Source organism: Papio anubis, chromosome 1 (assembly GCF_008728515.1).
Source record: "Papio anubis isolate 15944 chromosome 1, Panubis1.0, whole genome shotgun sequence".
NCBI lineage: Eukaryota > Metazoa > Chordata > Mammalia > Primates > Cercopithecidae > Papio > Papio anubis.
Genome location: NC_044976.1, coordinates 92,966,484 through 92,982,664, shown reverse-complemented (window position 1 = coordinate 92,982,664; position 16,181 = coordinate 92,966,484). Strand labels below are relative to the sequence as shown.

The following is a 16,181-nucleotide window of genomic DNA, read 5'->3' as shown; positions in this document are numbered from 1 at the left end:
CAGCACTTTGGGAGGCCGAGACGGGTGGATCATGAGGTCAGGAGATCGAGACCATCCTGGCTAACACGGTGAAACCCCGTCTCTACTAAAAAATACAAAAAAAACTAGCCGGGTGAGGTGGCGGGCGCCTGTAGTCCCAGCTACTCGGGAGGCTGAGGCAGGAGAATGGCGTGGACCCGGGAGGCGGAGCTTGCAGTGAGCTGAGATCTGGCCACTGCACTCCAGCCTGGGAGACAGAGCGAGACTCCGTCTCAAAAAAAAAAAAAAAAAAAAAAAAAAAAGATTTTGTGGTTTTAACAAATGTAAAAAAAGGGAGGAATTTTCTTTTCTTTTCGTTTTTTTTGTTTGTTGGTTTTTTTTTTTTTTGAGATGGAGTCTTGCTCTGTTGCAAGGCTGGAGTACAGTGGTATGATCTTGGCTCACTGCAACCTCCGCCTCCTGGGTTCAAGCAATTCTCCTGCCTCAGCCTCCCAAGTAGCTAGGACTACAGGTGCATGCCACCACGCCTGGCTGATTTTTGTATTTTCAGTAGAGATGAGGTTTCACCATGTTGGCCAGGGTGGTCTTGATCTCTTGACCTTGTGATCCGCCCACCCTGGCCTTCCAAAGTGCTAGGATTACAAGTGTGAGCCAATGCGCCTGGCCAAAAAATGGGAAGGATTTTCTTTGTTTCCATTTTAGAGGTTAAAATGAGATGTTATCAATATCTCTCATATTGTACTTCAAATTGTATCACACCTAAAGTCCCCTTCCAATGAAAGGCTTTTCAGGTGCTTTTTTCAGGACTCACACCACTGTTTACCAAGTGCTTAGATGACATTGCTAAAGGGCTATAAGAACAGTGAAGGTTAAAAGCAGGTGGCAATAGACACTAAAATCCTGCCCAAAGTCACAGTCGTGGGTAGCGTGAAGTAGGGGTGTGTTGGGGCTCAGAAATCAATACCTCAAAATGAAGGCCTCGGAAGCACCGTAGAAGCAAAACCTTTTCCTGCCCTTCCGCCCTGTCAGTGCTAGCCCCTGCGCTAGAAACTAGGATCCCTCTGCCCCCAAGGCAGGCCATAGAAACCAGAACCTTTTCTCCCCAAAGCTAGTCATAAAACTGAAAAATACTACTTTAATTTTCCCTCCACTTTTCTGTATAAAAACAGGCTATGAATAAACTATCTGACCCACCTTGTTTGACTATGGGTCATGTGACCCCCCCATTCCAGACAGGGTCCTGCCCCATACCCAGAAGGAAGGAATGCTGCTCGGGAGGCCAAGAAGAATCCAGACAGACAGACTTTGCTGGGCGTCCCCATTCAGTCTATTAGCATTGGATCACACTCTTTTCGTCTCCATGGCTGTCCATACTGTGCTGTGCCTAAGCACTAAAACGGTCAGTTTCCCCAGTATCTCTGAGTCTTCGTTCCGAAGGCGCCCGTGTAGACATGTTACATAGATGTGTACGCCTTTTCTCTAGTTAACCTGCTTTTTGCCAGTTGACTTTTTCGGAGAACCTTCAGGGAAACGAGGGGAAAGCTCTCTCTCTGCTCCTGCAGTGGCTGGCCATCAGTCCCAGCTTCACCTGCCCGCTCTGCCACTGACCAAGTCACTGGCCCTTGGCAGTTCCCTCTCCGTGCTTCAGTTTTCTCTTCGGGAAATGAGGATTGTGGTAGAGGGCTTACCTCTTTGTGGTGCGAATGCACATGTGACAAAATTAGAGCAGCACCTAGTGTGTAGAAAGCTTAGTTACCAAGAGCGTGGGCATTTTCATGTACGAACCAAGGTGCTGCTGCTGTGAGGAAATAGCATAAATATAATTTGTGTTTTCTTTGGCTGGCCAGCTTTAACTTTTTGTGGGTTTTTGTTTCGTTTTGTTTTGTTTTTGAGACAGAGTCTTGCCCTGTTGCCCAGGCTGGAGTGCAGTGGCACCACAATCTCAGCTCACAGCAACCTCTGCCTCCCAGGTTCAAGTGATTCTCCTGCCTCAGCCTCCTAAGTAACAGGTGCGTGCCAACGCGCCCGGCTAATATTTTGTATCTTTAGTAGAGACGGGGTTTCGCCATGTTGGCCAGGCTGGTCTCGAACCCCTGACCTCGTGATCCACCCGCCTCAGCCTCCCACCTTGATTTCCATTTTTGATGTTACAATGAGACTTTATTGTTATTTCTCATATTACACTTTATATTTGTAAATTAATAAAGCAAATTACATATATTTGCTTTGTAATTTGCTTTATTAACTTACAAGCAAAATTACTAAAAGTTATTTTTATTAATAGCCGTGATTTTTCAAGGAATCACTAATAGCTATGACAGCAGGAAGAGCAATTCCTGGGACCAGAGGCATTATTCTGTATTTGTTGTTTCTCCCAGTTCTGTAACATACCACAGGAGGGCACCAAAAGATTCCTTTTGAACACAAGCGCCAGGCTGAAAGTTTTGTTCTGTAAGCGGTACCAAAATAGTCACAAGATGGTGCTAATACATTCCTTTTGAAAACCTGGCCGGGCGCGGTGGCTCAAGCCTGTAATCCCAGCACTTTGGGAGGCCGAGGCGGGCGGATCACGAGGTCAGGAGATCGAGACCATCCTGGCTAACATGGTGAAACCCCGTCTCTACTAAAAATACAAAAAACTAGCCGGGCGTGGTGGCGGGCGCCTGTAGTCCCAGCTACTCGGAGGCTGAGGCAGGAGAATGGCCTGAACCTGGGAGGCGGAGCTTGCAGTGAGCCGAGATCGCGCCACTGCACTCCAGCCTGGGTGACACAGCGCGAGACTCCGTCTCAAAAAAAAAAAAAAAAAGAAAACCTAACTGGGCAGTCTCGGTTTGGTTATTTAAATTATATAAAAACTAATACTGCAATTATCACTTTAATTAGAACAATGCAATTCATGAGGTCAAGGGCAAACTTTTCGATTCAAACATAGACCAAATAGTCTTTGCTCTAGATCTAATCATAGGAAAGGTCTTGAAGTGAAAGTTTCTGTCTCTATTAATCAAAGTTTTAACAAAAAATGTATTTTTAACAATCATACTTAACAGGTGGCGAGTTAGCAGCCCTATTTCACAGGAAGGATGGGGCTCTTGGAATCTCCTCTAAAGAACAGAACCTCTACCTTGAGGACTGTCTGAGCGGGGAGCTGCCTTGGGGAGTTCCGGGTTCTTTTCATTACAAGTTTACTCCTCAGCAAATTAAAGACTTGCTGGAAGAAAAGTAACAGGGCATCTCTAGAGTCCTGGATTTTGTTCAAAGAAGAGCACGAAACATGATTTTAGACAACAAAAATAAAAGAGCAGGACTCTGTCGTGACTTTCCCTCTGAGCCTGAACTTACCTTCCCATGGGGCGGGATGGCCCCCAGCAAGTGGAGAAGAATGAGGCTGAGGGACACATTCAAAGCAGAATGTGTACATAACTTTTAAGAATATGATACAACGGCCTCAAGAACAGGAACTTGGGGTCATACAGATGTCCTAACAGGAGGAATCAAATAGTGGCAGCTCCTTCAAATCTGTTGGTTCCTCTACTATTTCACTTTCTCCTTTTTGTATTTATGTAGAGAATGAGAATGAAAGACTTGAGAATGATCATGCAATAATGAAGTAAGGAAAAGCCCTGAAGTCAGGAATGAAGGAATCCCACTTTTGTTATGTCAAAATTGCCAGAAGCCTAGGCTAGAAGCATGAGGGGGAGGAGAAAAGAAGCTAAGAGGGAGAAGGAGGCGATCAGGATTGAAAAACCACTCTAATCAGCAAGGTCTTAGCGCCCTCCCACTCGAAACTCATATAATTCTCAAAATAACTCTACCAGTTTGAAAGGGAAACTGAGAACGTGAGAAGGTAAGTCACGCAACTAGTAAGGGGTGGAACCAGGAGTCAATCCAGATAGCTAAGAAACGCCAAGTATGTGGAATTTTAATAAAAGCTGACCACGAATCATCCAGAACCTTTCATATTTACTCTGTGTCAGTTGTTGTCGGAGGAACATACAGAAAACAGGTAATTTGCTCTTCATTGCTGTGACTGAGGGGCAGTGACCACGGAGGATACAGATAGGACTATAGTCTCTTCCCAGGGGAGGGTGTCTGGCCCCAGGATGCTGGGTGGTTTCCAGTGGAGGATGGAAGAAGCGACTTCCATGCTCCCGGCTGCGGCCTGCCCAGCAGACACTGCCTGGCTCCCTCCAAGGTGGTAGTTTGCCTCTGTTGCTTATCAATGTGCTATAAAAAGAAAAGTGCTTGTAAACAACTCGAGTGCATGAACAACTTAATTAAAATCATTAAAGTAATAGCTTGTGAAAAAAAGTAGTAAAACTAATTATTATAAAGTAGCTGTGTGGGAGGATGAAAATTGCTGACATTCTTTAGGTCTAAACTGCTCTATCTGGCACAGAAAACACAAGACAGTTTAACCATATCCTCAGAAGGGATCTGAGGTTCCCCTCTCCCAGCTTAGATTTTAATTCTCCTGTTTCTCAGTTTTTAATTTCCTCCTTGGCAACAACCACACGCAAATGACCCTCCAGTGGTTCTCATTATGACTTGTCCCTTCTAGTCAAACATCTGACTTTTTTTTTTTTTAGAGGGAGTCTTGCTCTATCGCCCAGGCTGGAGTGCAGTGGGATGATCTCAACTCACTGCAACCTCTGCCTCCCAGGTTCAAGCAATTCTCCTGTCTCAGCCTCCCAAGTAGCTGGGATTATAGGTGCACCCCACCATGCCCAGCTAATTTTTGTATTTTTAGTAGAGACAAGGTTTCACCATATTGATCAAGCTGGTCTCGAACTCCTGACCTCAGGTGATCCGCCCGTCTTGGCCTCCCAGAGTCCTGGAATTGCAGGCGTGAGGCACCGCGCTCAGCTGCATCTGACTTTTTTTTTTTTTAACTCAAATAATTATAAAAGTTTGGAATCTGAGAAGCTCAGGGCTGAAGGAACCTGAAAACCTGCTGGTAAAATTATCTGTAGGATGCATGGCTCCCTTTGCAAACGTTCCCAGAGTGTTGCCACTTGATGGTTATCCAGCCTTTGCTGGAGCCCTTTCAGTGAGGAGGAAGTGACCGCTGTGGTAGCTCCGGCTGCTGTCGAGTGCCTTTTTGTTTTAAGTTACACTCAGTCCTTTTAGTGCCCCAGTATTCCTCGTTCTCTGCTTCAAGGCCATAGAGAATAGGAAAACTGCCCCTTCCAAATATTTGAAGGAAGAGCGATGTCAGCTTATGCCTTCCCAGTGTCTAATTCAAGCACCAAACCAGCCAGGTGTTCCACGCACAGGAGCGCAGCTCCAGCTGAAAGGCCCCACAGTTTGCCTAGGCCCAGCCATGTTTACCTGAGATGGGCAGATGCAGCCCGGCTGAGAGCAGGATCAGAGTCTGCTGAGAGGAGCCACAGTCGGAGCTGAGGGAAAATCGGTGAACATCAAGCCCAGGCCTAGAATAGGGAACAGAAGGACATCAGACTTGCTAGCTCAGAGTGTCAAAAGTAGAGAGAAACAGAAAGAAGCGTCCAGAAAGGCAGTTCAGAACTAAGACCGTGAACGGTCAATTTGTACAGGAGCTCGCCTCTCCGGAGTGAGTCACGCACATCTCATGGCCATGCAGAGTGATAGCCGCAGTCAGACAGACACCTGGTAGTTCTTCAAGCATTCATTGTGTGACAGGCTTTTGCTACTCCCCTTATTAGCCATTCTATCATCTTTCAGATCATCTCATAGAATAACTGGTCATTAGTAGGTGGAACCCATCTGACACTTTTGGGTGATGGACTGAGAGGTGCTTAAAAATGTATGTCAGAACACACAGCAGACTTTCTTTGCTCAGGAAAAATCACTTTAGTGAACCGTCTTAATTATGTAAACATAATTTGATATAGGATGGGAGTTAGATCAAATTACAACACTGCACAGCCAATAACTTAAAACAAAATACGTGACATCCCTGTGTTTAAAAGTAAACTGGTCACTCTTAACCACTTGTCAGCTCTCTTTGCAGAGTTCCCTGACAACATTTCCACTTCATTTCACCGCCCTGAGCTCCTCTTTCTCACTTCCCTTCTGGCTTTCAGCCTTCAATTCTTTTTTTTTTTTTTTTTTTTTTTTTAGGTTCAGAGGTACGAGTGCAGGCTTGTTATACAGGTAAACTCATGTCATGGGGGTTTGGTGTACGGATTATTTTGTCACCCAGGTACTAAGCCTAGTACCCAATAATAATTTTTTTTTTTTTTGAAACGGAGTCTCGCTCTGTCGCCAGGCTGGAGTGCAGTGACATGATCTTGGCTCACTGCAACTTCTGCCTCCCAGGTTTAAGTGATTCTCCTGCCTCAGCCTCCTGAATAGCTGAGACTACAGGCGCGTGCCGCCATGCTCAGCTAATTTTTGTATTTTTAGTACAGACAGGGTTTCACCATGTTGGCCAGGATGGTCTCAATCTCTCGACCTCGTGATCCGCCCACCTTGGCCTCCCAAAGGTGCTGGGATTACAGGCGTGAGCCACAGCACCCAGCCAGCTTTCAATTCTTGGTACTTTTCATGTACAAATTAAGTTAGCTTTGGAGATTTCATCTTTCATATCCAAGTTCTTTTGCTAAACAAAAGGATAGTCCTTTCTATGAACAATTCTATTTCCATCTTTAAAATTAATGTTTTTAGGCCTATTACATAAATTTTCTGTACTACTTGTGTAGAATTTTAGAATCTTAGTGCTAAAAGTAAAATTAGTGCGAGAGATATTAATTGATAACTGAGTCTATTTGTGTTTTTGCCGAAGAGTGAAAAGACGCGTGTCCTCTAAGATCCTTCTCATAACTGTCTATCACTTCATGTATGATTTCAGCTCAATATAATTCAACAGTATTTATGGAGTCCCATTTAGTCCTAGACACGATACTAAGTCACTTTGGGAGATTGCAAAGAGCAGTAAAATTAGCTTCTGCTGCTAAGAAAAGGATATCATTTACCCAGAGAAAAGGCAGGACAAAATGCAGATGAGAGTGGGGATGGAGAGAGATAATTAGATAGTTTTAAACATGTTTCAGTAGCACTCAATACATATTTTTGAGTGGATGAATAAATGAATGAAAAGGCAATGGTGTGAGAATTTCAAAAGGCAATTGGAAATTCCAACCTCAGAAGGATAGTCAAGGAACGACCTGCAGAGATATGATAAATAATGGCCAGGTGTGCTGGCTTTTGCCTGTAATTCTGACACTTTGAAAGTCAAAGGCAGGAGGGTCAGTTGAGGCCAGGAGTTCAGGACAAGCCTGGGCAACATAGTGAGACCCTGTCTCTACAGAAAAATAAATAAACTAGCCAGTCATGGTGGTGTGTGTTTGTAGTTTCAGCTACTTGGGATGCTGAGGGTAGAGACTCATTTGAACCCAGGAGGTCAAGGCTGCAGTGAACCTTGATCAGGCCACTGCACTGTAGCCTGGGCAAAAATGATAAATGATGGGCTTGAAGGTTTACATGAGGTTGTTCAGTACAGTGTGAGAAACTGAACCAGCCAAGTCTAGAATCCCTGGAGATACTTACAGGAACAGCCTGAGCAAAGAAAAAGACTACACAGGAACCATCAGGAAAGAGAAAACAATCCATCAATAGAGGTAAACACAGAATCACAAGAAACTAGAATAGAATAAGATGGAGAAAAACTTTCTTCTTTGGTGGCCATCAAACCAGCTGCTTCAGCAGAGGAAGGGGGAGTAGAAATCAGAGACAGGGTAGTTTTATTTATGCAGGGAAGGAAAGAAGTGGGTGGTGTTGGCTCTGCACATTGGAGGAAGAAATGCACAGAGCCAGAGAAGACTTGAGCAGGGCTGGAGGCTGACAGGAAGGAGTTACTGCAGCTGGGAGACAGGAATGGGCTTACTGATGGAGCACCAACCTGCTGGAGATCAACCGTCAATTGCTGAATCCGTAACAGTTGGGTTCTCTGTTGCCGGAGAGGTTTTAGCCTTGGAAAGGAATGGGGCATTGTGTTCTCAGAAACAGTAGAGGGGGCTAAGAAGAGTGTGTTTTGAGGGGAGAACAGGGAAATTGAGAGTGAAACTGTCCTTCCCACCATCTGTTAGAGTGAGAGAGAGCCAGGTAGGGCTGTTGTCCTTGGAGAGTGTAAAAGTTTTGAAAAGGCAGCAGAAAGTTAAAAGAGATGACCCCAAGGAAGTGAGGAAGGCAGGTGTTCTCACCTAGACTGACTACCATTCATTCACAGCAATAGCTAATATTGGAGTTCTTATTTTTTCTAGGTGCTTGAACACAGAACATCTCACCTAACTCTTAGCACAATCCTTAAGTTAAGTTTATTAAAATTCCAGTTTTGAGATGAAGAGACCAAAGTACAGAGAGGTTGAGGTGGGGGTGGGGTTGGAGATTATACCACTATGGAGCTGGGCTTCAAAGCAGGTTGTCTCACTCCAAAGCCCATGCTCAAATCCGTCTCCTACTCTAGGCTACCTAATCTTCCTCATCACTTCTTATTATATTATGCTCTTATTATACTTACTGTATTATGCTCGCTCAGCCCTGTTCATGATTCCTCAACCCTATTTCCCACTCCTGGCTATGGGCCTTCTCAGGGGCTCTTCTTGTATCAGAAACATCCTGCCTGCCCAGCAAACCATTCACTCCAAAACCTCTTCTAGGATTTCTCCATAGGTACTATTTCTGTGATGACTTATTTGTTTAAATAAATCTGAGATCGAGATTCTCTTGCTCATGCATACAATGCATTGCAATTATACAATGCTTGTGTGACAGATGCCACTAGCTTTCTGGTCATTGGATGCCTACGCTTATGGATACTTTTGCATCTACACTGATGTCAGCACCTCCGGGGGAAAAGGATTGTTTAATCCAACTCTTCCTTATCGGTCTGTATTCTATGACGTTAGTTAATAAATGCCGTTGGCAGACTATGATGCTGTTGCTAACAGATGTCCATTTATTCATCTTCTCTATAAACTCTAGTATAGTGGCCAAATTCAAAAGCCTAAAAACTTCTATAAGAATTTTATTCAAGAGGTCACTTTTCCTAAAATTTGACTGTTTTGTCTGCTGAACTCATATATTTCTAGGTATTTGGTAATTCCACCTTGGTTGCTTTATCTATACTTTATATACTTCAATTGCTCCTGAGTTGCAAAGCTAGCATTTCTCTGCTTCCTCCCTAGTCCATTTTTTTTTGAAAGGTACTAGATTTACTTGGCTCTGATTTCCCCAGGTATCTTTATGATTCCTAGGAGCCATCCAAATGCTGCATGAAGGCAGTATTAATCACTGCAGCTTTTTCTTCCCACGCAGGAGTTGTCTTTTCTTGAGTTATCTTAATTTATTGGAAGGGAATTCCTCATTGCTCTTAATGTATCACTCTCTGACACTGTTTCCATTTCTGGTACATTTTACTGGCGTCATGAAGGCAAGATCAAAAAATTAAACTAAATTAAAATAAACCCGAGTTTAATGTTTCAAGTTCCTAGATGTTCCTCCTTACCCACAATCACTTTAAGATATTTAAAGAATCTTGTATCGTTGAGGTGTTTTCTGAGGCTGTCCTTCCATCACTGTTTACTTTACTTTTTTTTTTTTTCAGTTCACTGGTAAAGCCTCTTAGTATTGTTTCAAATGCCCCCACCCTTCTCTTCTTTTTAAGTGTGCTGGTTTTATAAACCAGGAACCTTCTGTTTTCCCATGGTGACATTCAATCATCGTCTTCTGTGTGATGCTTCTTCATTTATTAGTCTGAGCAGTTAATTCATTTCCTGGACACAGGATTTATAACAATCTTTAATTTGCCTCATTATCCATTTTGTTCGCTCAATCAACCCTTTGTAATAGTGTCATGTTTTTCTAATCCTACTTAGCATCTTCATTCCACTTCATTCTACGTAATCAACTCTCCCTCTTCTTTTGAATGACTTAGCTGCTGTGGTCTTGTTTGCCTTTCTCTCCATGATTTTAGCATCTTGGTTGATTAAAGAAGAACCTCCTCTTAGCTTTCCGCCTATTGATTTTTAGGACTGAAGTAGGCCGGGCGCGGTGGCTCAAGCCTGTAATCCCAGCACTTTGGGAGGCCGAGACGGGCGGATCACGTGGTCAAGAGATCGAGACCACCCTGGCTAACACGGTGAAACCCCGTCTCTACTAAAAAAAAAAAAATACAAAAAACTAGCCGGGCGAGGTGGCGGGCGCCTGTAGTCCCAGCTACTCGGGAGGCTGAGGCAGGAGAATGGCGTGAACCCGGGAGGCGGAGCTTGCAGTGAGCTGAGATCTGGCCACTGCACTCCAGCCTGGGCGACAGAGCCGGACTCCGTCTCAAAAAAAAAAAAAAGACTGAAGTAAAAGACAATTTAATTCTGGGCTCACAGCACATCATCTCTTGTGCCCATAATCATGCGTGACAAACTCATCGACTTAAAATAAGCAGATTCTTATTTTCATAAAACAATCATACGTTTTTTCTATCCTTTCCTACTAGTTATAGGGCATTTCATCCCCTTAGGTCATCTCGATAGTCATTAAAATTATTTTTAAACACCTTTTCATGTTTTCCTTTAAAACATTTCATTTTCATGAACACTTTCTTCTTGGTCTTAAAACATCTGCATTTGCTGATTATTTGTGTTTTATGTGTTTCTTCTTATGTTTCTGATGGAAATATTTTGCTAATCTATAGAAGCTTAAACTTCTTCTTTTTTTCTTTTGGATGGGGGTACCTTTTTCTAAACTAATGATGCAGTCATTCTTATCTGGAATTCATCATATTCGTGGCATAATCTCAAAGACCTTCATGAATAAAGAGAGCTGCCTTGGAGTTAGACACTCCGAGGCATGAAGGGGTTAAATTATGAGCACAGCGACGGGCGACCTAACAATAAGGCGGTGATGGAACCCGGAGAAGCCAGCAATCTTAAGTCACTTCTCCCTTCCCTCTCGCCCCGCCCCCGCCAGTGCATCTCTTTTGTTGCCGGCTAGCTTCCTCTGATTGTAATTCATTCTGTATTCCTTCCTGCCCCTCTGTCTTGGCTAATTGTTCTTTCCCACACTACGGGGTTTTAATTTCCTCAAGTTATCGCCTTATCACCGGAGTTTACACTTCCTCAGCTCTTTGGGGCCTGTCTGCCGCTCACTACTGACTTTTGGTGATCCTGGGCCCACCGCTCAGTTTCCACTGTACCTTAGTTTGCCGATCGCTGAAGTGGGACTGTTATTTCTCCCACTTCTCCCAAGGCGGCTGGATCAGAGTCCAGTCATTTTAGGACGGTTTTGCCAGTTAAGAACTATGTCTGAGCTCTGTGGTGATTTTCATGGACTTTCCAATGAGTTCCACTAGCAAAGCTGGAAGCTCCAATGATATGCCATCATTCTCTTCCCCAGATCACTACATTCCCCCAAACAGCCTTTTGGTTCTGTTTACCCTTATTTTTAACTTTGAAAGGAAATCTAGCAATAAAAATTCTATTTTGCTCTGAGTGGTACATTCACTGACAAGCAATTTTCTCCATGCTTTAAAAATTGGAGTGACGGCCGGGCGCGGTGGCTCAAGCCTGTAATCCCAGCACTTTGGGAGGCCGAGACGGGCGGATCACAAGGTCAGGAGATCGAGACCATCCTGGTTAACACGGTGAAACCCCGTCTCTACTAAAAAATACAAAAAACTAGCCGGGCGAGGTGGCAGGCGCCTGTAGTCCCAGCTACTCGGGAGGCTAAGCCAGGAGAATGGCGTAAACCCGGGAGGCGGAGCTTGCAGTGAGCTGAGATCTGGCCACTGCACTCCAGCCTGGGCGACAGAGCTAGACTCCGTCTCAAAAAAAAAAAAAAAAAAAAAAAAAAAAAAATTGGAGTGACATTTTGAGCAAACTCACCGTCTCAGAAAATGTCTTCACGACATGGTGCTGACTTAGGAATCCCATCAAATGCACAGACTCATCAATTTTCTTTACATTAGTTTCAGAGGAGAATCTTAATTTTCTAAAACTACAATCCATGCCTTCTAAAAATCTCTTGTCATTATCACATTGTGAGGTAAGGGAATTCGATATTAAATATATACCACTTTGCATTAATTCCAGGGTGTAAAGAGTTAAAGGGAACACACAAACCCAGTGTTACTGTTTTGTTTCATTTTGCTCTTACAGGATGGATCCTTCCTTTTCCTCTTAGTGCCTGGGGCTGGGGAATGAAGTGTCCTCTGCCTGAGGAGGTGGAGTGGAGGCCTTGGTTTTAAGACCAGGGTTCTGATTACACCTGACAGGGCCGAAACTTGATGCCCGCAGAGCTTATGGGTATCTTATCTTCTTCCACCAGCCAGGTTCACAGCAGGAATGTAACAGAAGTTGTCACCGATTCAGTTTGTATACGCTTAGTATGTAAACAAAAAAGCAAAAACAAAATTCTTTTTTGTTCTCCTCGAAATTAGCTCTAGGGTGAGTTCTTTCCATCTGTTAAAAAATATTGGTCAACCCCGAGAGTTTTGTTCTCAAGGCTAAATCTTAATGCTCCTGCAGAGAGTCTCATAGTTGAAGAATAATCACATTTAATAAAAAAGTCTGCCTCAGAGAAAGATTCACAGGACCTGAGCCATGGCAGTGATTTTGTGGTATTTGGATTCGTGTCTATAAAAATATTTGTACACCAGATGGTGGATTGTTCAACGCATTCATCCCAAACCAAAAGATTTTTTTTTTTAAACTCACACACACCAAACACTGTGGGGGTTGTGGGGGGTCATTAATTTTTGTCCCAGTCATGCTGCATGAGTAATGGTAAAGGCAACAGCTAAAACAATAAGATTACTGTGTTGAATTCTTAATGCATTGTCAGGTATAAAGACTTCAAGTAGTGCTAAAAATATTTTCTCCCTCTGAACAACACATACCTTACATACAACTCACTTTGACAGTTTACCAAGTGTACATATTTTCTAAAGCAAAATCATCCTGCTGATGGAGGAGGCTATATGGGGTGACCTACACAAGACTGGATTGTGAAGCATCCAAATCAAACATGAAGCCAACAGCCTAGGGCCCCAGTGATTCATCCAACATGACTTTTTCTCTGCAGGTTGATTTCATTTTTAACAGTCAATTCTCAACTAACTACTCTAATGGGTGGGGAGGTATACATGACAAAATCAAAACAGGATAACAGAAAACTAACTATGCAGTGTCTAATGTTGGTGGGAGGGTTGTCATCTATGCCCCACACCATGGCCACTCCGTGGATCTTGGGTGTTCACTTGTTGTTATGTTACAGCAAACGTGGACTATTTCCTGAAGGAAATCTGGTCCCTCCCCGTGGGTACACTGTAGTCTGCCTCCTTGAGGACGTAGGTCTATACAAGTACCTGGCTGGTTAGGAACCTTCACTTTCACAAGTGGATGCCAAGTTCTTAGGTGTAGATCTGCATCTAATCAGAAGTATAGAGTTTCAGCTGTTGGGTACCTGCCAGACAATTTATCCTTGACTTCTCTGCTGCTTAATTCTTATGGAAGTTTGATTGGAGAAAACAACATTTAGGGAGAGATGCAGGCCATCTTTTCTTTTCTTTTCTTTTCTTTTCTTTTTTCTTTTCTTTTCTTTTCTTTTCCTTCCTTCCTTCCTTCTTTCTTTTCTTTCTTCTTTCTCCCTTCCCTTCCCTTCCTTTTCCTTTCCTTTTTCTTTTCTTTCTTTCTTTTTTTTTTTTTTGAGATGGAATCTCGCTCTGTCTCCCAGGCTAGAGTGCAGTGGCGGTGATCACAGCTCACTGCAGCCTTGACCTCTTGGGCTCAAGCAATCCTCCCGCCTCAGCCTCCTGAGTAGTTGAGACTGCAGGCATAAGCCACCACGCCCAGCTAATTTTTACATTTTTTATAGAGAGAGGGTCTCCCTATGTTGCCCAGGCTGGTTTTAAATTCCCAAGTTGAAGCAAGCCTCCCACCTTGGCCTCCCAAAGTGCTAGCATTACAAATGTAAGCCACCACACTTGGCCTTCTTTTAGGTAGTTTAGATATTTTAAACTTTATCTGTGGATCAAGTCAGATAATAAAAGAACTTCATTTCTGAACTGCATCATGTCATTACCTCGGATAACTGAATTTTAAAGGACTTCACTTTGTCGTTAGGCCCTAAGTTGAAGGCTCCTTCAGTGATACCATAAGAAACGGCTATTGGAAACTCATCTGCTTTAAGTGTCATTCATGACATCAGTGTCCCTTTTAAGGCCATATGTAAGAAACATCTTTCAAGTCTTAAGGCTCCTGAGCCCCTGATATGTGTGCTATAAAACATCATGAATCCTGTAACTGGTCTGTTTTCTTCATTGCTCAGAGCCAAATTTGTGATCCCCCTCCAGAAACTACTTGAGTCTTTATGGTTGGAATTTCCCTGTCTTGAGTGGTTTTATTTCTTGTTTCACTTTACTGCGCTGCTTGCATTTTTCTCTTTGCTCTAATTAATTTCTTTTGTTTCAATCATATTGCATGATTTTTATGTTACCTAAAATGCATGTCAAATGAGGTGGCAATTTGAAATCGTTAAATCATCCTTATGGCATTTCCTGAGCAAATAGCAATAAAAATATACCTTTGGAGTGTCAGGGAGGAAAAATTTCTCACCCATCTCTGGGTTCATGGCTGAGGCATTTGTAACAAAAGACAGATTAACAAAAGAAAAGCATATAAATTTATTTCGTATGTAAGTTTTATATGGCATAGCTTCATAAATGAAGATCCAAAGAGACAGAGAAACCTGTAGGTTTTATGCTAAGTTTGATGAATAAGTGGAGGATTGTGGAGATGATTAGACAAAAGCTGTATGATCTAATGCTAATAAACTGGGGGGAACTTAGCAAGGCTTGTTTGTTCAGATTCTTCTCTATGTCTCTGTGTCTTCAAAGATGGGGTGTTTCTTCCCCCTGGCTACAGGGTGGGCACCTCTGGAAAGAACGTTTTATGACCAGCTTCTAAGAGAAGGGCAAGGGGAAGGTGAGAGCCACCTTCCTGCCTCTAGGGTTTTCTGAAGTGCCAGCGTGCCATATTTTGGGGTAGTGTGTCCTAAGCCTTCCCTACAAGGGGATACTCCCAAAAGTATAAATAATTTGGGGAAAAATTTAGGATGTTTTAATTATCCCAGGTAATTGGGAATTTGATATACAATAACACCTTAATGAACAAACCCTCAGGACAAATCTAGTTTTAATTAATTTGACTGAGTTGCAGAATAAATTGAAGGACATGCTGATCTCAGACAGGAAGGCACCGTCACTGCTGGAAAATGTTCCTTGAAAAGGGCCTGTCTGGGCCAAGGACTGAAACCAAGGCCTGCTTCATCTGAAAAAGTGAAGGAGGGAGGGAATTCATTCCCCCTAACACAATTTAATGCTTCACCCCACCTTTAAAAAATCTTGTTTATAGTATTATAATGCTTAAATTTAAGTAAGCCGTAACATAATCCTTCTATCCATCCTTGATGATGGAGCTTATTTATGAAGATAAAGTCTACCAAATACATTCAACAATGTGCCCAGCACTGGGGATAAATCAATGAGTCAGAATTCCTGTCCTCAACACCTGCTTTGAGCCCTTTTCTTTGTTCATTCATTCAAACAGTATTTGTTAAGTATCTGAAGGGAGGGCTATAACTGTGGGAGGGCATCTAAGTTACAATGGATGAGGGGCAGCAAAAAAAAAAAAGCCCACCTGAGGAGATGGCATTTAGATTGAAGTCATAAGGATGAGGAGTTGGCCAAGAGACAGGGAAGGAAAATACAGTCCTGAGGAAGAAACAATGTGTGTGAAGCCCGGAGGTGGGGAGGAGACCCTGGGGGCGGCTGGAGATCCTTGTGGGAGGGTCATGGGGTGAGAGGGTGCTGGGTGAGGTCATGATACCAAAGGCATTTCCTCTTCTCCCACATGGTCTCATGGCCACACCTTTCACCTCCTCTAAGCCTTTGCTCCACCCACCTTCTCAAAGAGGCCCTGTCCCTCCCATCTCAATTGCAACACCCCTTGCTCCAATTAGTTTCCATTGCATCTATCACCTTCTAACACAGAAATAGTATGTTATTGATTCATTATGTTTCTTGTTCGTCTCCCCCACCTCACTCCTACCTCCCTCTAAGCTTCGTGGAGGCAGAAAGTTTTGTCTGCTTTGTTTACTGACCTATCCCCAACATCTAGAACAGGGCCTGGCATTCCGTAGGTCTTCAATCAATAGCTGTTGAATGGAATTGA

At 43.3% G+C, this 16,181-nt stretch overlaps 1 long non-coding RNA gene across 1 annotated transcript; it reads right to left on the bottom strand.

The window, feature by feature from the left end:
- Positions 1 to 3,882: 3,882 nt before the first annotated feature.
- On the bottom strand, positions 3,883 to 13,538 carry LOC103886924. The gene is made up of 3 exons (XR_650789.4): positions 11,835 to 13,538; positions 5,308 to 5,408; positions 3,883 to 4,203 (listed from the first exon to the last, which is right to left on the bottom strand). It is a non-coding gene; the product is annotated as an uncharacterized LOC103886924 (long non-coding RNA).
- Between the last annotated feature and the right edge of the window lie 2,643 nt (positions 13,539 to 16,181).